Raw genomic sequence first — 24,290 nt, forward strand, 5'->3', positions numbered from 1 at the left:
AGCTCATAAACTTATTAGAGCTAGTTAGTATTGGCCAAATATAGAGAAAGAGGCAAGTAAATATGCCAAGTCCTAAAAATAGTGCCAACTCCATGGAAATTTGATTCATGTTCCAACCAGGGAGCTAATTCCTTTAATTATGCTTTGGCCATTTCAACAACGGGCCTTTGATCTAGTGGGTTAGATTCATCCATCTTTTTCAAATGTACACAAGTTAATTATCAAAGCTATAGACTACTTCACAAAATAGGTAGAAGTAGTCCATCTTTCTAAGGCTAGTGGAAAAACTATAGCTCAATTCATTCTCAATTACATCATTTGTAGGTATGGTATACCATCCTCCATTATTACTGACAATGGGGGACAATTTAAAAATAATGATCTCAAGCAGCTATGTTCAAAACTTAAAATCATGCAACATTGGTCTTCCATATATTATCCCTAGGGTAATGGACAAATGAAAGCATCCAATAAGGCTATTCTTAAGATCTTAAATCATACAATCAACAAACCTAGAAGGGACTTGCACTTCAGATCGATTCAACTCTATGGACTTATAGAACAAGTATAAGAATGCCTATGAGAACAACACCCTTTTCTTTGGTATATGGAGCAGATGATGTGCTTCTTATTGAGATCAAGATTCCTACTTTACAAATCTCTCTCAAAGCTCTCATCACTAATGATGATTACATAATATGTTGGCTACAAGAGCTAGAACTACTAGATGAACATTGAGAAGTGATGTTTGATCATTTATGAGCTTATCAAAAGTGAATGTCTAAAAGATATAATAAGAAAATCAAACCATGCAACTTCTAAGTGGGTGAAATTATCCTAAGGGAAAACCCTAAGAATTAACAACAATGGATACCAAAAGCTAAGTTTTAACCTAACTAGCTTGGTCCATACATAGTTACTGCAATGTTTGGATCTGACGCTTATCAACTCTCAACCACTGAAGGAGACTCATTCAAAGTGCCAATCAGTACCATTCATCTAAAATAGTTCTACATCTAAAATGATTTCAAATATCTTTTTACATACTTAAAGGTCTTGAAAAAAATCTATTATCTTGGTGAAAACCTAGAGATAGGTGCCTCGGTAGTAACAAAAAAATTTAAAAATTTAAAAATTGAAAAATACAAAAATTTGAAAAATAAGAAAAGTGCCATTGATGAAAACTTGGCAAACAAGCATCATGGTAGAAAAAATTAAATCTATACCAAGAAGGTGAAAACTTGGTAAATAGGTGCCTCTTGTTTCAAATTCTACAACTTGCAGTGCATCTTTTGGCTCTTATATAATTCCTTTCCTACTTTAGTTTATTGCTTTGGCTCATGCATACGTTCTCATTTATATTCGACTCTTCTCAAAACTCACATGGATTGAATCTAGTCATAGTCTCGAGGGAAACACCTTATGTTTCTTAGAAAATATCTTAAGCCTTAGTCATTAGTTGTTCTAGTTGTGTCTGTCTACTATCACTTACTTTACTATTGAGATTCTTCTTGAAGAAGATCTTTTGCATTAGTCACCAATTGTTCTAGTTGTGTCTGTCTACTACCACTTAGTCTCCTATTGAGTTTTTTTCTCAATGAAGACTTCTCTCTAACATTAGTCACTAGTTGTCCTAATTAGGTCTGTCTACTATCATCCTCCTACTAAAGAGATTTCTTATACATATGTTCTAAACATTGACACTTAACATTAATCTAATGACACTGACACTAAAATGGAAAAATTGAAACTATTTGAGCTATGCCGAGCTTTTGTTTGTTTTTTTTGCTTTTTCTTTATCATTTCCCTTTGAGAAACTTGAGGATGTATATTTTGACTAGAGAAGTGATGATTGGGGGCATGATCTTTTCTTTGTTTTCTACTTGATGATTTAGTTCTAATGATCTGAAGCATACATATAAAAGGGTGTCCACTACAAGAGCCTCTATCTCACATTGGATGGTTGCATGTACCTCAACTCATTTTATATGAACACTAGTGAGTTTGGTTCTTATCCTTGACTATTTGAGTGAATTCTCTATGCTATAGTGTAACATTGATACTCATCCTAATAAGTGAACATATGGGTCACTGCAAGTATTCTCAGTGCACTTCTATCTCACATTACAAACAAGAGGGTCATTGTAGATAGAATACTTAGTGATTAATTATCATGAGAAGGATCTCCCATGTGTCTTGTGTGTTTTCATGTAAGAAGCATTCTAGTCATCCTATCACCAATTCTCTTGTGCTTATGTTCACTCACTACTTTAAAAGGGATAGACATTCTAGTCATTCTAGCTTCTTGTGCCTTAATGCATACATCTAATCCTAAAAAAATAAGACAAATGTCATATTCATATTCTTATGATTTCAATGTAAGTGAAAACTGTATGACATTTGGGGGTCAAACTAAACACTCTATGATGAAAATGATCTTACAAGTTTAGTAACCGATCCTAACGATTACATTTAGCATAAGGTCACATTTAATACTCAAATTTCATATCTTTGGTTACTTCTTTACTTGTATGTTTTGATTTGAGAGGTCATTGGTTTCTTTAAAGTATCACATTTTTTCTTGACTACACAATAATTTAGATCCTGGGTTGGTCCTTTTGAATTTCACAGAGCACATACCATTCATAAAAAATATGAAACTTGCATGAGATGTTAGTCCATATACATTTTTCACTCCATATCTTTTATCTATATATCGTCATATCTCATTAATCACATTTTCATAATCTCATCTACACTACACAAACATATATCAAATCAATTTGCATTCATCATAATCATATAGGTACATATCTCATGTATGAAAAACTATAAGAGAAAAAGAGTGACACATGCAATGGTACTAAAACAAAAGATCTCTCTCTCTCTCTCTCTCTCTCTCTCTCTCTCTCTCTCACACACACACACACACACACACACACATGTATCTCCAATGGAGTTAGAATGTACATTGATAGAAAATGAGTACTACTCAAGCACTATTGGTGTAAAATATGATACAAAAATGATGTTGGTACATCATATAATACATGATCGAAAGTAATACAAAAGAGCATAAGATAACTACATCCTTCTATTGAAGTTGATAAAGATCAACCCTACAGCTCCCAAGAATCACCTACATGCAAACACCTATTACAAAAGAGAAGCAAAAAGCTATGGAGATAGAAATTTCAAAATCCATAGATGAGATATTCTTGATGAGAAAAAAAGATGAATTTGTATTATCAACAATGAATTAATCTCAATAAATATTTACAATGAGAAATTGTCCTTATAAAGGAGATCGAAACCCTAAAAAGGTCTAACCTAGGTTGCATTATAATAATTAATAAAGAATTAATCATTAGATGCTAAAAGTTTACTTTAAGAAACTAGGAGTTAATTAGGCAATATCTACTTACTCTAATATCCCCCCTTAAGATAAAGTTAGGGAGTAGCTAAAAACCTAGAAACTAATACTGAAAGTAGATTTTGGGTCCCAACAAACAAGGTCTGATGAGGTACCCAAGCACAAATAAATCTCTAAAAATAGGAGAAATAGAGAAAAATACATGGGAAAAACCCTATTCCAAAAAGAGATGGAAAACATGCTAAAAAGACTAGTGAAGGACTGAAGAAGCCTCAAAACTAGGGAATGTCCCAGAAGATAGGAACAAAGACAATCATGAAGAACACCATTAAAGCATGTAGAAGCTACAAAGATCTGTCAAAAGTAACTACTAATCTAAAGAACCTCCACTAAAATAGAACCTGACCAGGTAGAGAACACTATAATCTGCATCAAGTTTAATTGCTTTCCTTATGTACCTCCTAATTTGATGCAAATTATAGTCTTCTCTTCATGATCATCTTTTTCTCCTCTCTTCTGGGACATTCTCTAGTTTAAAGACTTCTTCATTCCTTTAGTAGTCTTTTCAACATGTTTTCCATCTCTTTTTGGAGTAGGGTTTTTTACATGTCATTCTCTCTATTTCTCCTCTTTTTAGAGATTTGGTTTTGCTTGGGTACCTCATCAAGCCTTGTTTGCCAGGACCAAAAATCTACTTTCAGTAGTAGTTTCTAGGTTTTTAGCTACTCCCTAAGTTTATCTTAAGGGGGGTGTTAGAGTAATTAGATATTTCCTAACTAACTCAAGTTTCTTAAGATAAAATTTAGGTAGCTTTCATCTTGTGGCTTGTGCACACATGCTTGTTTGGCATTTTTTCTCTTTACCAAATCAATAGCCCCTCTCTTGATTTCATGTAGCCACTACCTTCATTTCCCATGCTCATGTAACCCTTATTCATGAAAGCTCTTTTTTGAGTTGACAAGTTGAGAGCCCTTATTATTGGATGGTGAGGCCTTTTATTTTGGGTGTCTTTTTATTGGAGTTGTCTCTTTCAAGGTGCCATGTGGCTTCTATTGTCATTGTCAACCATTTTTTTTGGTTGAATAATACCATTTGGTAATATGGAGTTGCTATGGTGATTTATTCTTTGATGTACAGTTTTATGGCAATAAAGGTGGTCTTTTCTTTATAGTATGACAATTTATAGATTGACACTTTTTTTGTGGCATTTATGACAGTTTTGCCTTGCACATGATGATTTGTCTTTTTGACAAATGTTAGTTGGCACATGCTTTATTGGTCAATGCTAGATTAAAAATTGGTGGCCAATAAAGCATGTGCCAAATAACATTTGTCAAAAAGATAAATCATCATGTGAAAGGAAAAACTGTCATAAATGCCCCTTGAAAAAGTGTTAATCTATAAACTATCATGTGATAAACAAAAAACAACCTTATTGCCAAAAAACCTTGCATCAAAGCATAAATCACCGTAGAAACCTTATATTTCCAAAATGTCATTATTTGACCCAAAAAAAATGGCTGACCATGAGAATAGAAGCCACATGGTGGCTTGAAAGAGGAAACTTCAATAAAAAGGGCACCCAAAATAAAAGGTGTCACCATCCAATAACAAGGGCTCTTGACTTGTCAAGTCAATAAAGAGCTTTCATGAGGAGAGGTTGCATGAGCATAGAAAATGGAGGTAGTGGCCTTGTAAAACCAAGAGAGGGGTTATTAGTTTGGTAAAGAGAAAAAATGTCAAATAGGAATGCATACACATACCACAAGACAAAAGTTTCATATGAAAATAGTGTCACTTTTCAAAGGCTCAATATACAATAAAGCTTAAATGAATCATTTTAATTCAATCTGTATTTTTCTAGTAGAGCAATGGTTGGAGTAGAAGCAATTATGATAGTGAGAAAGGTTTCTATGGTGGAACCAGTCATGGAAACATCAAGGAACATTATAGTAATCTCTAGTCATGATCATTTTCCTTTTCCAAAACATTCAAAGGCTTCTCTTCTAAAAACTCGCTCCATAAAGAACATGCACATGAAGTGGGGCTAGCTATCACCCTAGTAAAAAACCATATGAATAAAATGCTAAAATCATGGAATGAACTCCAAGAGAATTGTAGATCAAAGATGCTATAAGGTCCCTTTCCTTGTACCCTAGTATAAAACTTACTAACATGAATATGATTAGAACTATGAAGAGTAAGCAAATGAGATGTCATATTTCTATCTCTGGTGTATAAAATATAAATTATATATAGTTACCATACACCATATGATAGAACGATTGTAATAATGTTTTGGGATCTAGGTATATCATGATTGGCATTTTCCTTATCAATAATGAACCTAAGATCTTAGTGAGACTGACATATATATATATATTAGTTATTTTTGTGCTAAGTACCCTATTTAGAATTGCAAAAGGTTGATAAGTTGAGACCTTATGAAATAAAGGCTTGAGATGTCATAACTTAGAAATTGTGTTGATGGTTTCTTGATATTTTATGAAATATTAGGATAATTGAGTTAGATGGTTATTATGGAATGATGAATCAACACTCACTCTTGTAAATAATAATAATAGTCATAGATTATTATTGTTATAAATTAGATAAGGGTCCACATAGTAGAACTCATTATGATGTTAACTAATAAGTCATTTTTTGTTCAAATAGTATTAGGTGGATATGTTAATGTTCATGAGGATAGATTTTATGGCCCAATAAAATGTATTGAATTTATTCAATGATTGATTTTAAAACTATGTGACATGCCTATGCAAACATCCTTATTACCTTACATAATTGATAAAACTTGTGATGTGTTTTCTCATAATAATAAGATACTATTAGTAATTGCACTATGTTTAATTGAATCAAAGGATGCTAGTTGTGATGTTTACATTTTGGTGATTTTCACTTAAGCTATGTATTTGGAACTAATTTTCATGATGGTTTATTTAATAGTTATAGATTCAGTATTCCATTATTATGATAGGAATTGGATTATGATGTGGTTCAAAATGTTAATTGGATCATGTGATTAGATATTGATGTTGATTTTCAAATTCTGATATTTTAAGTTTTAAATGCTTATATGAAAATGATTATTAAAAAAGGTTGATTATGATGTTAAGGTGAATTACTTGATATGAAATTATCATGCACCTAAATACATGTATTTTATCTAATTTTTCACTGGGCTATTGATGTTCAAGTTTATTGTGCAAGCAATTGAATCATGAAATTTAATCAGGGAAACAAAGCCCAAACTAATGTGGACACATTATAGCCAAGGTGAATCTTTGGAAGGATTCAAAGCCTTGTTGTGATGTTTTTTATTTTGTAAATGTAAGCTTGCATGTGTGTAATAAATATATATTCATGAATAAATTATGGACATATCATTGTGATGTGTAATGTGTTTTGATTTGTCACTTGATAGTTTTAATTGTCCATGTGTTGATGACATGTCACCTAGGGTTTTGGTTATGAGGTCACTTAATCTTAGTCTAACTTCTACTGAATGTGTAAGTACATCCACTTGGAAGAGAGTGTTAGGATGGGTCACCACCATATTTAATTTCAAATTCAAACTTGTCAAGGATTTTAGTGGGCCTAAATGTCATCCTAAAGTGCCATTATTTTTTAAATAAGCCACCCATATGGTATTATAGCATGTTAGAGGTCTTAATTTGACCATTTTAGTGTTTAGCTAGCCTAGTGGACCCCTTAACCAATGCATTCTTCCACCAATTCGAAATTTGAGTTTTCTCATGATTTTATCCCCATCTTTCCACGTAGTCAAAAGTAGCATATTTTGTATGGACAAAGGTGTAGGAGATAGTGGCTTGATGTTTTTTCCAAAAATAGATTGCTAGAGAGTCTTTTTAGGGGACTTGGAAAAACTAGTGGTATGTTCACCCACTCTCTAAGTTTAGAGAAAACTAGGGTTTTGGAAGGAGAAAGACTAAGGAGAAGGGATCTCTTCATCAATTGTCATTTCCTTCAGCTTAGACCAAGGTTGGTGCCCATGCCATGACTTTCTTTTGCATTTGCATAATGGTGTTGTAGTTTTGTGTTGTGTTGAAGTGATTTTAGATTGTGTTACAATTACTTTCTTTGTTCTTGTTTTTTAGTGTTGATTGTTAATGGGTGTGAAAGCTTCACTCACCCTTGGGAGCAAAGAGATGCCTTGGGTGAAGGGTTTAGTTGGGATAAACATTGAAGTTGAAAGATTTTCCTCTTGGAGAGGGTTTTGTTTTTTATGGAGTATGAGCTCCATTGAAGTCATATTCCTTGTTTGTTATTGTGGGATGTATAAGTGTATTGTTTTGATGAGGAGGATGTATTTTGATAGCCTTGAAGAGGCATTTTTATTATGGGTGGTATAAGTGTATTGATGTGATGCAGAGGATACATTTTGATAGCCTTGAAAAGGCACTATATAATTGCAAATGTATATGTGTATATGGATATGGCATTCTCCTCTTTGGAGAGCTCATCTTCATCCATTGTTTCATGATTCCAAAGGTGAATCATTTTGTTAAACCTTGGAGGGATTGTAAATAAAATGTGATATTGTGTTTGCATGCATTGTGAAATGTTTGAGTGTAACCTATTTGAGCTTTGTTTCCCCAACTTGGTGGGTGGCTTCTTACAAACCTAGGATGTGAGCTGAGCCTCCATGGTTCTTGGTTTATTCTGTTGCATGTTTGTGAGGATGGGATCTATGAATAAGTTAGGGTTTTATCCTTGGAATTGTTGAAGAATCAAGTTTTGTGTTAATGTATCATGTAGTTGAAGGAATCAATCCTTCCCATGTCATTGTCTAATCAATATAACACCTTTTTAGTTATAGGATTGGACATCCCTTACTACCAGAGTACTATGCTAATCTTCATCAAATGTCAATCTAGGAGTGTGAACTTGAGATGATGTCTACAAAGTATATGCTCTAGTTTCACTAAAAGTCACTACTACCTTGAATGTAATAACCATTAAGGAAATCTAGTTTATCCAATCGAAAGAAAACTATCAAATACTTGGAAGGGAATTCTAATTATTTAACCATACATCTATGTACCTACTACTATAGGAACAATGACTAGTTCTATTTCTAGAGGCTATACAAACAACAGTTCTAATCTTAACTTAGAAAACTGAATCTAGCTCCTACTTACTAAAGTAAACTCCACCTTCTGCATGGGCCCCCATGGAAGAATGAAGGAAAAGATCAACTCAGACAAAAGTAAAAAAACTCAGCAAAGTCATGTATTCATTCAAATATGCAGTATTACAATAACTTGGAAAAGAAGATGTCTATCAACTCTATTTGTCTGCTCACTACCTAACCTCATAGATATAGACAAGGTCTTATTTAAAAGGAAGGAAAACAAAAAACTCCTATAATTATGACTTCCTCATGAAGGAAAGTCAGTTACAACTTAAGACTGCAAGCATGCAATTGTAAAGACATTATTTATCCCTTAAATTCCCCACAAATATAGATAATAGAAAATGCTAGATCTACTCTTTTATCTGACTTTAAACAGCTTCTAGGAATCTAGGTATTCTGCTTTGCATGTTTAACCGATTGCTTTGATGCTTGCTTCCTTGCTCACCTACTTTATCAGGTCCCTCTTTGTTATTCATTAAAATAGGTCCCTTCTAACTTTTCCACCAAGTCTCCAGCTACAACGGTGTCATAACACTTCTCTTTAATACCATCAATGCCTTAGCGCTATTCCTTCACAATTTGTTTTTGATTAACTCTAGCTCAGCTTGTATTCCTGTAATCAACATTTAATACACACAAGACTTCCTAAAAATATTTATTTACATTTATTAGTTTACAAAGAAAAGGCATTAATTATTCAACTAATATTTTTTGCAATCTCTTTGGCTACAGGAAGATCTACCCATATAAAACATTCAAGAAGAAAGATTTTTACCACAAAATGAACCCCTTTTTAGATATAATTTTGATTATCATTTTTATGCCCAATTTCCATACTTTATACATCAAAAGTTCAAAACACTTATACTAAAAGATGATAAAGTTCATTATGTTATAGAAAAATTTTCACAAAAAAGGCCAAAAAGACTTCTATTTCTTCATTTTGTCATTTTTCCCCCCAACCATCTTGAGGCATGTCCCTTTAGCATCTATAGGTTTCTGATCCTCATCCATAGCTTGAGACCATTAGTGATTTCCTCCACTAATTCATGAGCTTTGTAATTAAAATATCCATGATTTTGTTTCAACCTTTCCCATTTTTGTTCTTCAACAATCATGTTATATTCAGCAAATGAATCATACTTTCCAAGCATAGGATGCAAGAGTATTGGTAGTTGGAAATGAAAAGGTACCCAATAATTTTTCTGACTTCTACTTAAAATCATATACCTGGGCATCCTACTGATGGCCAACTCCATATTTTGAGGAGAGTGCAACTCCCTTGTTTTCAGATCTTCTAGTAATCAGGTCCATCTTTAAAGGGAGGCTTGTATAGCATCAAGGGCATTTGCAGAACAATGCTGCTCCCAATCCAAAAATTCCTGTTCATGGATAGGGTGAATTTTGGCAGCAGCACTTTGATTATTGTTAATAGAAAGACAATCAAAGAATACTCTTTGAGTGTTTTGTACCTTTGGATAAATATACAATGCTTCAAACATTTCCTATTCCCTATAAGGAGCAACATGGTTCTCTCGACTAATCTCATTCTACATCCATGACATAACTACCCTAAACTGTACATCTCCCACATATTACAATGAATTCCAATCTTTATCATTTGGAACAACAAGATTATGAAAATATAACTCATAGAGCAGATTCTATAGAGCCATCAGAACTGATTTGAATGCTGCATAGAATTCTTGGGGAGTGTACAATGAAGGGTTCAACCCCTGAGTAATTTGAGACAATTAAAAATTAATCATTTGCTCTTTTAGGAACAATGTGTAAACTAGAGATGGTGACTTGCAATTTACAAGCTCTGGAATGAGCTCTATAATCTTCATGACACATTGCTACAGGACCATAATTTCACTATCCTTCTCTTCAATTTTTTGTGCTTGTTCCCTGGTAGTTGTGAGCAATTGCTTCCTTTCTAGGTCCTAGTTTTCTTTTTCCCATTGAAATTGTTGGTACAAACTAAAGTTGGTTGTTAATGGAGTAGAAATGTCTAGTGGTGTATGATGATGAAAAACATGTCTATAATATTCAAGGTGGTGCTCAGCAGTGTTGTCATCCTGATAATATTGACATTCAACAAAGCTGTTATTTTCTGAGGCAATAGTGTTATCAACTTTTTTTGAAGGTACAACAACTGCAGGATAGGGTGCAATAGTCATTTTAACTTGAAATGTTTCAACAATTTCCTAAATCATTTCTTGTGCAACAGATGGATATTGCTCTAGTGGTAGGTTATTAGTTTCCTCCGCTATCTATTCAAACCCAAACACTATTTTCTCTAAGGACTCTATGTAACTATCAATATTAATAGGGCTATTTGGTTTTCCAGGAATTTCCTCAAGATCATTTTCATGTTCAAGAGTAGGTGCTATGTGCTCTAGTGATTGTGCAGGTGTAGGTACAAAAGTTTCAACATCAACAGGTGATATAGGAGGCTCAGTAGGTGGTATAGGAGGTTCAGTTCTCAAATTTACCCTAGATATTCTAGTGACTCATCGTGGAGTAGAAATTGGGGTAGAAATTGGTTTCTTGCCCTTATCAACAGATTTCCCTTTATTAAGGTTGAGTGTAGGTTCTTGTGATACTAGGGATACTTCTTCTGAACCTTCCTCTATAGCAACCGTGTGTGATTTCCTCTTTCCAGAAGTTGAGGCTTCTATGGGAAAAATTTTTCTTTTTGCAATTTTAAGTATAGATGCAGAAGCAAAAGCTTCTTGAGCCATTCTATATACTACTTTCCTGACTCCTATAGTAGTTTTCTCTCTTATCCCCATTCCTTTCCCTTTAGGTCCACCACTTTTAGGTCCCTTTGTCTTGAGTTTTAAAAAATCCTCCCATGTTCCTAAGTGTTTCTTAGTCAACTCCCTTTCAATTATAACCCTAATCAAGAAATGGTGGGATACTAACTAGGTTTTGCCTTGCTGTACATAGGTAGCTTGCCTTTTGATAATATTATAAAGGAAACTCGAGAGATTTATAGGACAATCACCATGTTGCAAACCACTCAAAATTTTGAAATGAACAACATGCAAATAAGAATACCTTCATTCACAAGTAAAATATCTTATGATAAATTCAGCAGGGTGGATGAATTGCAGAGGGAGAGATAATCGTAATGTACTTTGCTTTTTGTTTTCCTCCAACTAAGGATCTCCAGGTACTGAGAATTTCTCTTTTTCTTGTCATGCATCCATGTCCTCTATCCATCATTCTCCATTTGTGGGCAAACCAGAAACTTCTACCACCACTTCTTCAGTGAATTCTATCCGAATGCCCTTAACAATTGCATATCAATCCCTTAATGTATTATGAAATTGGAGCACAATTTCTTGATCAAACTAAGATAGTAAGCCAACCAACCTCATTATTGAAACAAACTACATGTTTTTGGGTCTGCCAGTAAGACTCTGTGGTTTACTAGTTCATGCCACTGAGGTTATCCACCCATATTTTTCAAAAAAAATGCTATTACTGGAAAATTCACCACAAGTGATTTGAGAGTATGGACGGAGATGGCTATAGGGGTTTCAAAAAATTGAATTTTTTAAAAATAAATACTTCAATAATTTCTAAACATCACATCCTTCAGTACTTCATGATGGCATTTTAATCACCAAACCATATAATGAGGACAAAGATCATGCTAAAAAACATACACCATATTAATGAGGGGTTATGTGAAATCATGATTTAATAGTTAGCCTTCTTTATATTATTTCACACATTTTGGAAGTACAAAGGAGTGCTAGCTCATTACTGAAATGACCCTTCCCTGTACATCATACATGCCAACTTAAGATTTCCCTTTATTTGCATTCATGATTTCAATTTTCCCTCCCCCCAACCTAGCAGAGACTAGGTCCCACTAGACTGTAAAGATTGCAAATTCTGAAAATTGAAATAACATGCTTTTCTAAATAAATAATAAATTCAATAAATGCAAAGGGATCAAGTGTGACTAACTTGAGGTACAATAGGAAGGATGGTCCAAGTAGTACCATACGAGAGAAAGAAAGTGAGATGACATGATGATGGAAAGACAAGAAGGTGGGATGGAATGAGGTGGAAAAGAAATGAATTTTGCATGGATGCAAAATTTTTATTATGAAGGCCTTGAAAATAAATTCAAGGGGCTACAAGCATCTGAGTGGGAGACTTAGACGGAGTGGCTGCAGGAAGAGATGTTTCTATTGTGGTGAACTATTGAAGAAATTATTTCCAGGTTGTTGGTTTATGATAAAACTTCAGGTGATGCCCATTAACCAGGAGTTTGAATTTGACTGGATCAATTGTTGATAGTTGACCTGCTCCATTGTTAAAAATTTTAATGATTTCATAGGGACCAAGCCATCAAGTCTAAATTTTTCCTTGGTGATGCTGATATCGTGAATCATATAGGAGCACCCAATCACTAAAAGAGAATTCTATTTGTCATGCCATTGCTTTCTTTGACTCTAAATTAATTGTGTGTTATGAAGAGCTAACTTTTTCCATTCATCCAACTCATTGAGATGCAAAATGTGATCCTATTGTGATGCAGGAAGGGTAATATCAAGTTCCAAAGCTATCCACAAAGTTTTATGTTCAAATTCAATGGGCATAACAACTATCTTCCCATATAGGAGCTGAAAAGGTGTAAACCTAGTAGTGAATTTCCATGTTGTTCTATATGTCCATAAGGCTTCAAGAAGTCTAGTTGCCCAATCTTTTCAATGCAAAGACATGATTTTAGTGAGTATATGTTCCAGCTCTCTATTGGTCACTTCTACCTGTCCATTGGCCTGTGGATGATATAGAGAAGATTTTCCATGCCATATTTTATACTCCTCCATGAGTGCAACTATCAAATTAGATGTAAATTAAAGCCCTTGATCTGATTGTAATTATCTTGGAACACCAAATCTGGTAAAGATACATTCATACAAGAACTTTTCAACATTATTGTCACGAGGATGCTTCATGGGTTTTTCTTTTGTCCACTTAGTAACATAATCAGTGCAAACCAGTATGTAACTTTTCCCTTCTGATGGTGGTTCAATAGGGCCAACAAAATCAATTCCCTATTTATTAAATGGTTCTACTACTATCTATGGCTGCAGGGCCATTTCATCTATTTTTGTCGATCTACCTATTCTTTGACATTTATCATATTTTTTTATATATTGAGCCACATCCTTGTGAAGTGTAGGCCAATAATAACCTTTATCTAGAATCTTTAATGTAGTCCATTTGTTAGCAAAGTGACCACCACAGGGCTTGTCATGACAAGCATGAAGAATGTCATATGTTTCATCTTCTCAAAGACACCTTCATATTACCTAGTTTGGCCTAGTATAAAACATGAACCCTGAGATCCATGAGAAATTAAAACTCTTTTCTGCCAGGAATCATTTTCTTTTGTAGAGAAATGTGGGGGAGTTTTGCTAGTAGTTAGGTAGTTGGCAATGCCAGCATACCAAGGGTTTTGTGCTGACAAAAGTAAGAGATGTTCATTGGAAAAGCTATCTTCTATGGCTGCAAGATCATCAGGTGTTTGAAGATGAGACAAGAAATCAGCTACAACATTTTCTTTACCTAGCTTATCAATAATGGTGATGTCAAATTCTTGCATTAGTAACAACCATCGAGCCAATCATCTAGAGATTGTTGGTTTGTTCATCAAAGATTTGATAGTAGAGTGATCTATATGTACAAATATTTGGTATCCTATAATGTAATGTCTAAATTTATTTAGAGCATAAATTACAGAAAGCAGTTCTTTCTCTATCACAGTGTAGTTATACACGGCTCCTCGAAGATTTTTGCTGATATAGTAAATTGCATATTCTACTGAATCTATCTTTTGGCCAAGTACTTCTCCAGTGGCATGATCTGAAGCATCCTTGTGTATATGAAAAGGTAACTCCCAATTGGGTCCTCAAAGCACTGGTTCTATTGAGAGGACTTCCTTAAGCTATAGGAAAGCTTTCGTTAAATTTGAATCCCATACAAACTCTGCATCTTTTTGAAGAAATTTATATAAAGGTGCTACAATTTGACTAAAATATTTGATAAAATGCCAATAATATCTTGCATGTCCTAGAAAACTCTTGACTTCTTTCAATTTAGCTGGTATAGCCAATGTGCATATGACTTCTGTTTTTGTTGGATCTACTTCAATTTTTTTAGGGGAAATAAAGTGTCCCAACACCACTCCATGCATCATCGCAAAATACTTTTCACTATTTAAAGACAAATTGTAGTCTTTGCATCTTTGTAAAACCTTGTCTAAGTTCTCCTTGGCTTCTTCAAATGTTTGTCCATATGTGGTGAAGTCATCTATATACACTTCCAAACAATTTGTAGATATATCAGAAAAAATGCTAATAACAGCTCTTTGGAAAGTTGCAGGTGCATTGCACATACCAAATGGTAGGATAGAATAAGTGAATGTTCCCCATGGAAATGTGAATGTGGTCTTGTCCTAATCCTTTGGTGCTATCTGGATTTGATTGTAGCCACTGAACCCATCCAAGAATGAAAAGTATTTTTTTTTCTACAAGATTGTCAAGAACTTGATCGACAAAAGGCAATGGAAAATTATCCTTCTTGGTAGCTGAGTTAAGTTCTCTATAATCTATGCAAACTTACCATTTTCCCCCATTTTTGGGAACAATAACCAATGGTGACACCCATTGGCTATCTAAAATAGGATATATGAAGCCAACATTGAGTAGCTTTTGCAATTCATTTTTGACAATATCCCTTAATTTTGTTTTTATCCTATGCTGAGGTTGCCTCACAAGTTTGCAATCCAAACTGATATAAATCCTATGGGTATAGAGTGTAGGATCCAAAACTTTCATATCTATATACTCCCAAGAAAAGGCATCCTGGTGCTTTTGTAATAACTGCAAGGTATTATGATTTTGTGCTTGAGATAAGGACTTGCTTATATTTAATTCTCTTCTTGGAATGATTGTTGTTTTGACTACTTTTTCAGCCAGTGAAATTTGCACATTTGGTTGTGAATCTATCTCATGTGGTAGGAGTGAATGCATAAGTTGTACAAACTTGGAATAATGAAGTTCAACGGGTAAAGGCATAATGCTTTCTAAGAAACACTCTTGTTTAGAAGACATCTCAGGTTGTATTCCATACTCATTCAGTATGATAGAATAAATGGCATCATCTTCTTCTTTAATGTTTAAAAATGAGTCCCATGAGATCATCATCAATTGTTGAATAGAATCTATGTCCATATTAGAGTTATCCATATATGGCCAAACAACTTGATCATCCTATAGCAAAGGCTGAGCAAGAGAATACAAGGTTAAATTTTTAGTGTTCATTCCATTTGAAATAGTCATTTTCCCTAATCGACATGCAATATAAGCATCTATTGTTGCTAACCATGATCATCCTAGAATGATAGGATATCCCCCAGTACTTGTTTTTGGAGAGAGTACTACAAAATCAACTAGATATTTCCATGAATGTAATGTGATAGTGACATCTTCTAGCATATCATTAGAAATGATGGTAGAACTGTCTGCTAGTTGCAAGATTGTTGGTGTTTGCCTGAGACCAATGATGCTTAATTTGGACACTACTTCCTTGGTCATTACATTAATGTATGATCCTAGGTCTATTAAGACATTCTACACTTGCACTCCTTGAATGGTGAGGGTCACTACTGGGCTTCTAGGGTATGCATACTTAGGCATTTTGTAGTTATCAAGCATGAGATTAGAAAGTTGCCCAAGGACATGGATAGTCTTTGGGTCTTTCTTTTTCCTTCCTATATTTTTAACATAGGGTTCTTTGATGGCTTTTCAATATATATGGACTTCCTTTATTGCATCAAGAAAGGGAATTTTTACCTCATTTACTTTAGTTGCTCAAGCAAATCTAATGCAGTTTGATTTTCACTTGGTAGAACCTGCTCTATTAACCTACTAGGAAGTGGTGGTTCCTTGGCTCTAGGAGAGATAGTGATGGTAGGTTCTTGAACTAACCTAGCATTTTTATCATCTATTCAAATGCTTAACCCCACCCAATGGCTACTTCCCATCTTTTATATTATTTAAATGGCCTAGAAATATTGAAAAAATAAAATGATACAACCTTATGGTGTTTTCTTATTTCCTAAATATGTTTCTACTGGTCTGCACTTTCTATGCTCTCAGATCTTGCATCGATCTACAATGGGCACTTTCCCACATTTTGAAAATGCACTACTTTTACGTAATGTAGGGAAGCCCATTTATGAAATGTGGATCAGTGGGTCCTTTCATTTTGTGTCAACTATAGAAGGGGAGAGTGTTAGTCTAGCTGGTGGTTCTATTGGCACCCACTTTCCCACATTTTGAGCTTTGTCAAACTTTCTAACAATGTGGGCAAACACCCTAGTGAAGCATGTCCAGATGATGTCATGGTGGATATTCATAGAGGTTTAGAAGGTATCAGTTATATATAATTGTTAGATCCCTCGAGATCAATGGTTTGCACAAAGTTTTCTTAATAGAATAAATTTTGTGAGAAGATTTATCCCTAATCTTGCTACCATGGTAAAACCCCTTACAGCTATGCTCAAGAAAAGTATGGTCTTTGCATGGACCAAGGAAGGGAAGTAAATTTTTGAAGAGATTAAGGTAGCCATAGCCTCAACCCCTACTCTCATTAATCCAAGTTTTGAAAAGATTTCATCCTTAATACCCTAGGTGGTGAGTCAAGTATTTTTGATGTCTTGACTCAAATGAATGATAAAGGTGAAGAGTAGCCCATAGCCTTCTTTAGGGAAGGGCTTAAAGAGTATGAAGAAAAATAAAACTATGTAGAGAAGCAAGCCCTTATTGTCATCAAAGCTTTAAAGAAATTTAGACACCTCCTATCTCATAATAAAGTTCATCTATTAGTATCCCATGCCAGTGTGAAGGATTTCCTTTTGAGGAAAGATATTAGTGAGAAAAGAGCTGGTTGGATTACTAAAGTGATGTTTTATGATGTTGACATCCAGATCACCAAGCTGGCAAGAGGGAAGGGATTGTGTAAATAGATGATATCATCTTAGGAATCAGATGAGGAAGTTGCTATGATACTAACAGAGCAACATGAAGCATGAAGTGATGACCTAAGGAACTAGATGGATGATAGGAAGAATTTCTTATTAGGCAATGGATATCCTCAAGAGTTAGATAGAAATAAAAGGAGACAATATAGATTATAGTCAATCCTTTATGTCATAGTTGATGTTATCCTTTTCAGGAGAGATTTTAATGGAGCCCTATTAAGATGCATTAATATAGACCAAGATGAAAGAATGATTAGAGAACTTCATGATGGTCCTGATGGTGGTCACTTCTTAGCAAGGACAACTACAATAAAGGCATGAGGGCTGGTTACTACTGGCCATCCCTATTCCATGATTGTCATAGGTATGTGAGGAAATGTGAAAAATGTGCTTTCTTTTCTGGTAAGAAAAAGCTTGTAGCTCTTCCTCTTCATCCCATTCAGGTGGACTAGCCTTTTGCTCAATGGGGATTGGATTTCATAGGCCCTATCAATCCTCCTTATAGTTATGGTCACAGATGGATTTTAGCTATGATAGACTACTTCACTAGATGGATAGAGGTAGTTGGATTGAAGGACACCACAAAATCTTCAGTTGTTGAGTTCCTTGATAGAATTGTGACTAGGTTTGGTGCCCCTTCAACCATTATTTTAGACAATGCAAAATCTTTTGTGGGAGCTTAGATTTGTGCATGGGTAGTTGACCATAATATCTAATTGAACACATCCTCAAGCTATTACCCTCAAGGCAATGGTTTAGCTGAGTCATCCAACAAAAATATGATTGGGATTATGAAAAGAACTATAGAGGATAACCAAAGGTGTTGGCATCAAAAGTTGAGGACTACACTATGGGCTAACAGAATAAAACCTAAGAGGTCAATAGGAAATTCACCATTTATGTTGGTATATGGCAGAGAGGCAAGGCTTCCAATTTCATTAGAATTCACATCCCTAGAACTAACTCATTAGTTGGAGATAATTGAAAATGATGCCATGACATTGAGAATGGAAGAACTGATAAAGTTGGAAGAGAAGTGAGGCCAGGTCATGCAGACCCTAGAAACACATTAGCAGTAGGTGAAAAGGAGCTTTGATAGGAAGGCTAGGGTCAAAACCTTCAGGGAGGGTGATTTGGTTTTGAAATGGGATGTAGATAGGGAAAAACTAGGAAGGAACTCAAAATTTGATGCACTGTGGAGTGGTCCCTATCTGATTGTCAGTTACAAGTAGGCCAATGCTTTTTAATTAAGCAAGCTTGGTGGTGAAATTTTACCTATCCCAGTCAATGGGATCTATCTCAAACCATGTTTTTGACAAGGCTTCAATTTTCCTATACATAGGTAGCTTAGTTTTCTTCCTATTGTTCCAACTTTCCAAGAAGTGCACGAGCACATGTGTTTGGTAAAAAGTTTTTGGTCTCTAGATTCAATTGTAGAGGGTAGGTTTTCTATAGTTTCGGTGTTTTGCTACTGCAGAGGTAGGGTTAGGGTTTCACCATGCATTGATCTATAGTTTTACAACTCTATATCCCAATGAATGTATAAGGTCATTGGTCATATGCATAGCCAGCTGGCATCCCCTCTGAGTTGCTAGAAATGTTAACATTTTTTGCCTCTTGCCAAAAATATGAATTTGAATGCTTAACCCCACCCAACGACAACTTCCCATCTTTTATATTATTTAAATGGCCTAGAAATATCAAAAAAATAAAATGATAAAACCTTATGATGTTTTCTTATTTCCTAAATATGTTTTCGCTAGCTTGCACTTTTTATGCCGTCAGATTTTGCATAGATCTACGATGGGTGCTTTCCCACAATTTGAAAATGCACTACTTTTATGTAATGTGGGGAAGCCCCTTTTTGACAGGTGGATTGGTGGGTCCTTTCATTTTTTGTGGGCTACAAAAGGGAAGAGGGTTAGTCCAACTGACAATTCTATTGGCACTCGCTTTCTCACATTCTAAGCTTCGTTAGACTTTCTAACAATGTGGGCAAGTGCCCTGGTGATGCATGTTTGGATGATGTCATAGTGGATATTCGTAGAGGATTAGAAGGTACAAGTTATATATCACCATCAAATCCCCCAAGATCAATGGATGGTACATTCTTTTAATATGGAGATGCAAGGACTTTAAGCAATGTAGGTAACTGCCAAGCTAAGCATCAAGCTATAGTTATCGAGGCTACAGGAAATAGGTAGCTAGCGCTAGAGCCTATCTGTATTATTACCCCATAGACCCTAGCTCATCGAGGTCGAGAGCTGGATTAGGTTAGGGTCCAGTGGGATTTTTATGATGAGGTCATAGCTTCATGGGAGGATGCAACATAGATGTGAGCTCAATACCCTTATCTTTTTGATGAACTCCAAGAGGAAGTTCATGCCTAGTGGGGGAGGATGTGAGGCCTCGCCCCGACCCATCATAGAATAGTGATACATTATTATTAATTTGATACTCATGACTCGAGATGTCAAAACATTATCAGATAATTGAACATATTATATTATTTCATTTTGTGTGATGTTTACTTTCAGATATTTGAGTTTGTCATTTAATGTTTTATGAATATGTATGTTGATGAAATAAGTAAAATGTAGGATTAACACTTTGATTATGAAATTGTAATGATTAAGAATATGAGTAGGACGAGAGAAACCCTGATTAATCTAAAAGAAGTATGTTTTAATTTATGTGATTTTCTAATACATATATACATAGGTGCATGTGATTTTATGGGGCTACTGATGTGTGCAATGAGTGTGTAGGATATTTTAGCCGAGAGACCCGACAAAGGAACGTAACTGATCCCTATGTGCTATTGTGGAAACCTTGTTATTCATAACTTAATTGTATTGTGAGATGTATGAATGTATCTTTTTGAGATCAATAAATGTTAATGTTCGTAATTGTGTTCTTTTAGTGTCACTTGGCACTCATGAATTGTTTATGCTTTTAAGCATGCTAGCTAGGATTAACTATGTAGCCTTTGGACCTAAGTCAAACTAATTTAGTGACCTTTTCACTTAATTCTTTTAATCAAGTTTAGTTACCCTTAATTTAGATTAGTGCTTAATCTGCATTTTTGGAGTTGTTAGATGGTCCTAAATATTCCTAACTTTTGTTTAGTCCCAAATCAATTCCTAAGGCCTTAAATCATGAAATCTTTATACCCAAGGGTTATGGGTATGGGTAGGGGGAATTTTCCACCCCCTAAGCCCCTTTTTGTAACTTTTGAGGTCACTCAAAAAGTCTATTTTTTCCTTTGTGCGAAAATTGAAAGTGGTTTCCATGAGTTGCATAACCTCAACTCCACTTAGAGGTTAGGTTTGGTTGAGTTAGAAACTTCTAGATTTTTAGGTCAGTGGGGGGAAGTTATTGCCCTTTTTGGTGGTTGAGTTTGGATCTTATTTAAAGACATTTTGGAGAAGGTTTTTGGTTTTTACCCAATCTCTACTTTTAGAGAGGAGTCTTGGAAGATTGAAGGAAAGGAAGGAAAAAGCTCTTCTCAATTTGATCATTTTACCATAACCTCTTTGTGAAGGTAGGATTTCTTCCACTCCTTTGTTCAGATTTTTCATGCTTGTTTCATGCTTATGCTATTGTGATTTTTTTTTGGTATTCTTGTATGTATGTTGGGTATGTTTTGGAAGGATTGAAACCATGTTTTCTTGAATGCTTTTCTCTTATGTTTTTGTTTGAATTTTGAAGTTTTCTTGTATGGGTGTTTTGGCATTACTCACCCTTGGATAGGGTAGAAGTGGCCAATTTTGGGAAAGGTCTTTTTAGTTGGACTACAACAGTGTAGAGTCTCATCTCAAGATGAGAAGAGGGAGAGAGGGAAGGGTGTTATGGGTCTCTACCTATCAGCACAAACCACATATGAGTTTTGGCATGTAAGAATGGAAGAACGAAAGTTCTTAAGTTATAGCCCCGATTGGGCACCTGGTTTGGTGTTGTGTTTGACATCTACTATTGGAAAAATCCACCCTTCCCTAGTTTTGATTTAATGTTGAATCCTGTTGTGAAAACCTAGTATGGATATGAATGCCTGATTTAGTTTCTTGATATGTTTGGTTGCCACTTGGTCAGTTTCGTTCCCTCCACGACCTCAACAATGTATTGCAGAAAATGAAATGGGTCTCTTGTTAATGGCCATGAAAGAAATTTAATTTGATTGTTATAATTTTAGGATTGGAATCCTATGTAAATTGTATTTAAGACTCTATTCTAATGGCAACGATGCCAAGTTTTCTTCCTAGTTCTTTCTCGGCCGAGCCTTTGAATCAAGTTGTCAATAAAATAGTGATTCAATAATATTGCTTCTTATGAGATCTTCGTATTTTTATTTTCAGTTATAGGAATGAATATCAAAATGAGATAAATTATGATGTTGAATTATGCAAAAATCCACTTATTAAAAATGTTAAGACAAAAATTTTGCTATGTGGGGAAACTGATTTGGCTTCATGAAGATTAGGAGATATGATAGTTTTACAGTATGGTTAAAACAATATCTAAACTCGATGATTATCAATGTTAGAGAGAAAAATAATGTTCCCCTTTGGTATAATAGATGCATTGCAAAATATCAACACCTAGAAGAGAAGAATGATCATCTCCTTAAAACTTGAAAATATAAACTTTACTCAAAAAAAAATCCACATTTAGAAGAAATTTAGGCTTGAGAAAATTTGCTCATCCTTGAGAAAAATGGTTCTGCTTTTTGTATGAGGATGAATTAATCCCCTAAATTGCAATAGAGCATCTAAAGAGATTCTCTAAATATTCTTATTTTGGATTTATTAATATTAGACTTTAAGAAAAAGAAAACATACATAAGTATTCAAAATATCCTAGACCCTATCCACTTCACTTTATGTTATAACTATCTCTACTTTTGTTATACCTTTAAAAATTTTAAAAATAAAACACTTTAATCTCTTCCTCACCTTGGTACTAGCTTTTTGGGAAAGGCTTGAATAGTTTTTTAAAACAAAGTAAAAAATTTGACTTAGGGTGACTTCGCCTTGTACCCCCTGCTTATCCTTTTTGTTGCAGCCAATTTACATGGGAGGAAGCGCAATGTTCTTAGCTTGTTTTGAAATTGCTTTGATATCTTTTCAACCTGTGCCCTTGTCCTTGGGTCACCACCTGACCCTAAGTATGGTCAGTGCATGATCTTGACTCAGGCAAAGTGCCACAGTTTGGAAAGTGCTAGAAACATGGGTAATCAAAAACTAGTTTGGTAGTTGGGTGCCACCATGAGGGAAGTGAGGACTGACTGTTTAGGTCTAGTATAGTTTTTGAGGTTTGAGTTAAGTTTTGATTTGAAGGGTGATGTGACGTGATGTGCGGAGGGGATTTGTTAGATTTGTTATTTGTTAGGATTGTATGTAGTTTAGTTAAAAGTGTTAAGTTAGTTTTGGTTAAGGTTAGTAAATGTAATTAATAAGTTAGGTTACTTCATTTTATTTTTTTATTAATGTTAATTTAATTTTTAGGATTTTTTGTAGTAGGTAATATTAGTTTTAATTTAAAAGTTAGTTAGCTATTTAAAATAAGTCCTATTTTAGCTTTGTTTAGTTAAGTGTTTGTAAATTGTAATTTAAATTAAAAGATTTTTATTTTTTTTTATTTTTTTATATTAAGTAATTAATATGTGTTTAATTATTAGCTTACTTTAATATTAGAGTTTAACGTGGTTTTAGAATATTTTAGTATTCTTTTTAAAATTGTAGTTAGTGTAAATGTAAATTTATTTAGTATTAGGTGTAGTGATTATTCTTTGGATGTCAGATTTGTAGAATATGTTATTTTTGTTTATTATTTATGTAAAATTTAATTTTAATCTATATTGTTATTATCTTTAGAAATGTTTTATTCCTAATAGTATTATAGATTTAACTAAAATTGTGATTTGAGTAAAGTTAAATAAAGTATTTTTTCGTGGAAGTTAGATGTGTCATTTAATTTAAATGAGTTCTAAAAATTCTATTATAATATTTTTCAAATAACGTAATAGCAAAACTAATGTTGATACCAATTTAATAACAAGAATTTTAACTTTATCAATGCATTTGTTCTCATGATTATAAATCTTAAGATGTATGTAGTAAACCTATTCTTGTACTTGGAAATTCAACTCTTAAACCTTAGTGAACTTTATTATTATTAAGATTTTAAAAAAATTAAAATTTGTGTGTGTGTTTTTGCCCTTGTATTTTGGGCATGACATTTTGGTATCAGAGCCCATGTTTCAACTTTAGGAACCTTAAACCATTATGCTTCTATAACTTAAACTAAATTTTAAATTGTGAAGGATGCCTCCTATTACTCGAAGCAACTGACGAGGTAGAGGTCGTAGGGTGAGAGGTGGTAGAGTGGGACATGAGGATGGACCACCTCCACCACCACCAAACCCAAACCAAGACATTATAGATGCACTTTAAACATTGATCAATGTAGTTCAATAGAGGGTAGTACCTATAGTTCAGCGAGGTTAGTAGGTTCTCGCAGTGGTAGCAGAGGGACCTGAAGGAGGCAGGCTCAGAGGTAGAGAGAGGACTAGGAGTCCCCCACCAAGATAGTTAGAGGGATAGGGTGAGTACGAGGGTGAATCAATACACCAAAGAGAACCCACACTTGAAAAACCTCCTAGG

The sequence above is a fragment of the Cupressus sempervirens genome, chromosome 11 (genome assembly GCF_028749045.1).
Source record: "Cupressus sempervirens isolate cs-2001-9-10 chromosome 11, ASM2874904v1, whole genome shotgun sequence".
NCBI lineage: Eukaryota > Viridiplantae > Streptophyta > Pinopsida > Cupressales > Cupressaceae > Cupressus > Cupressus sempervirens.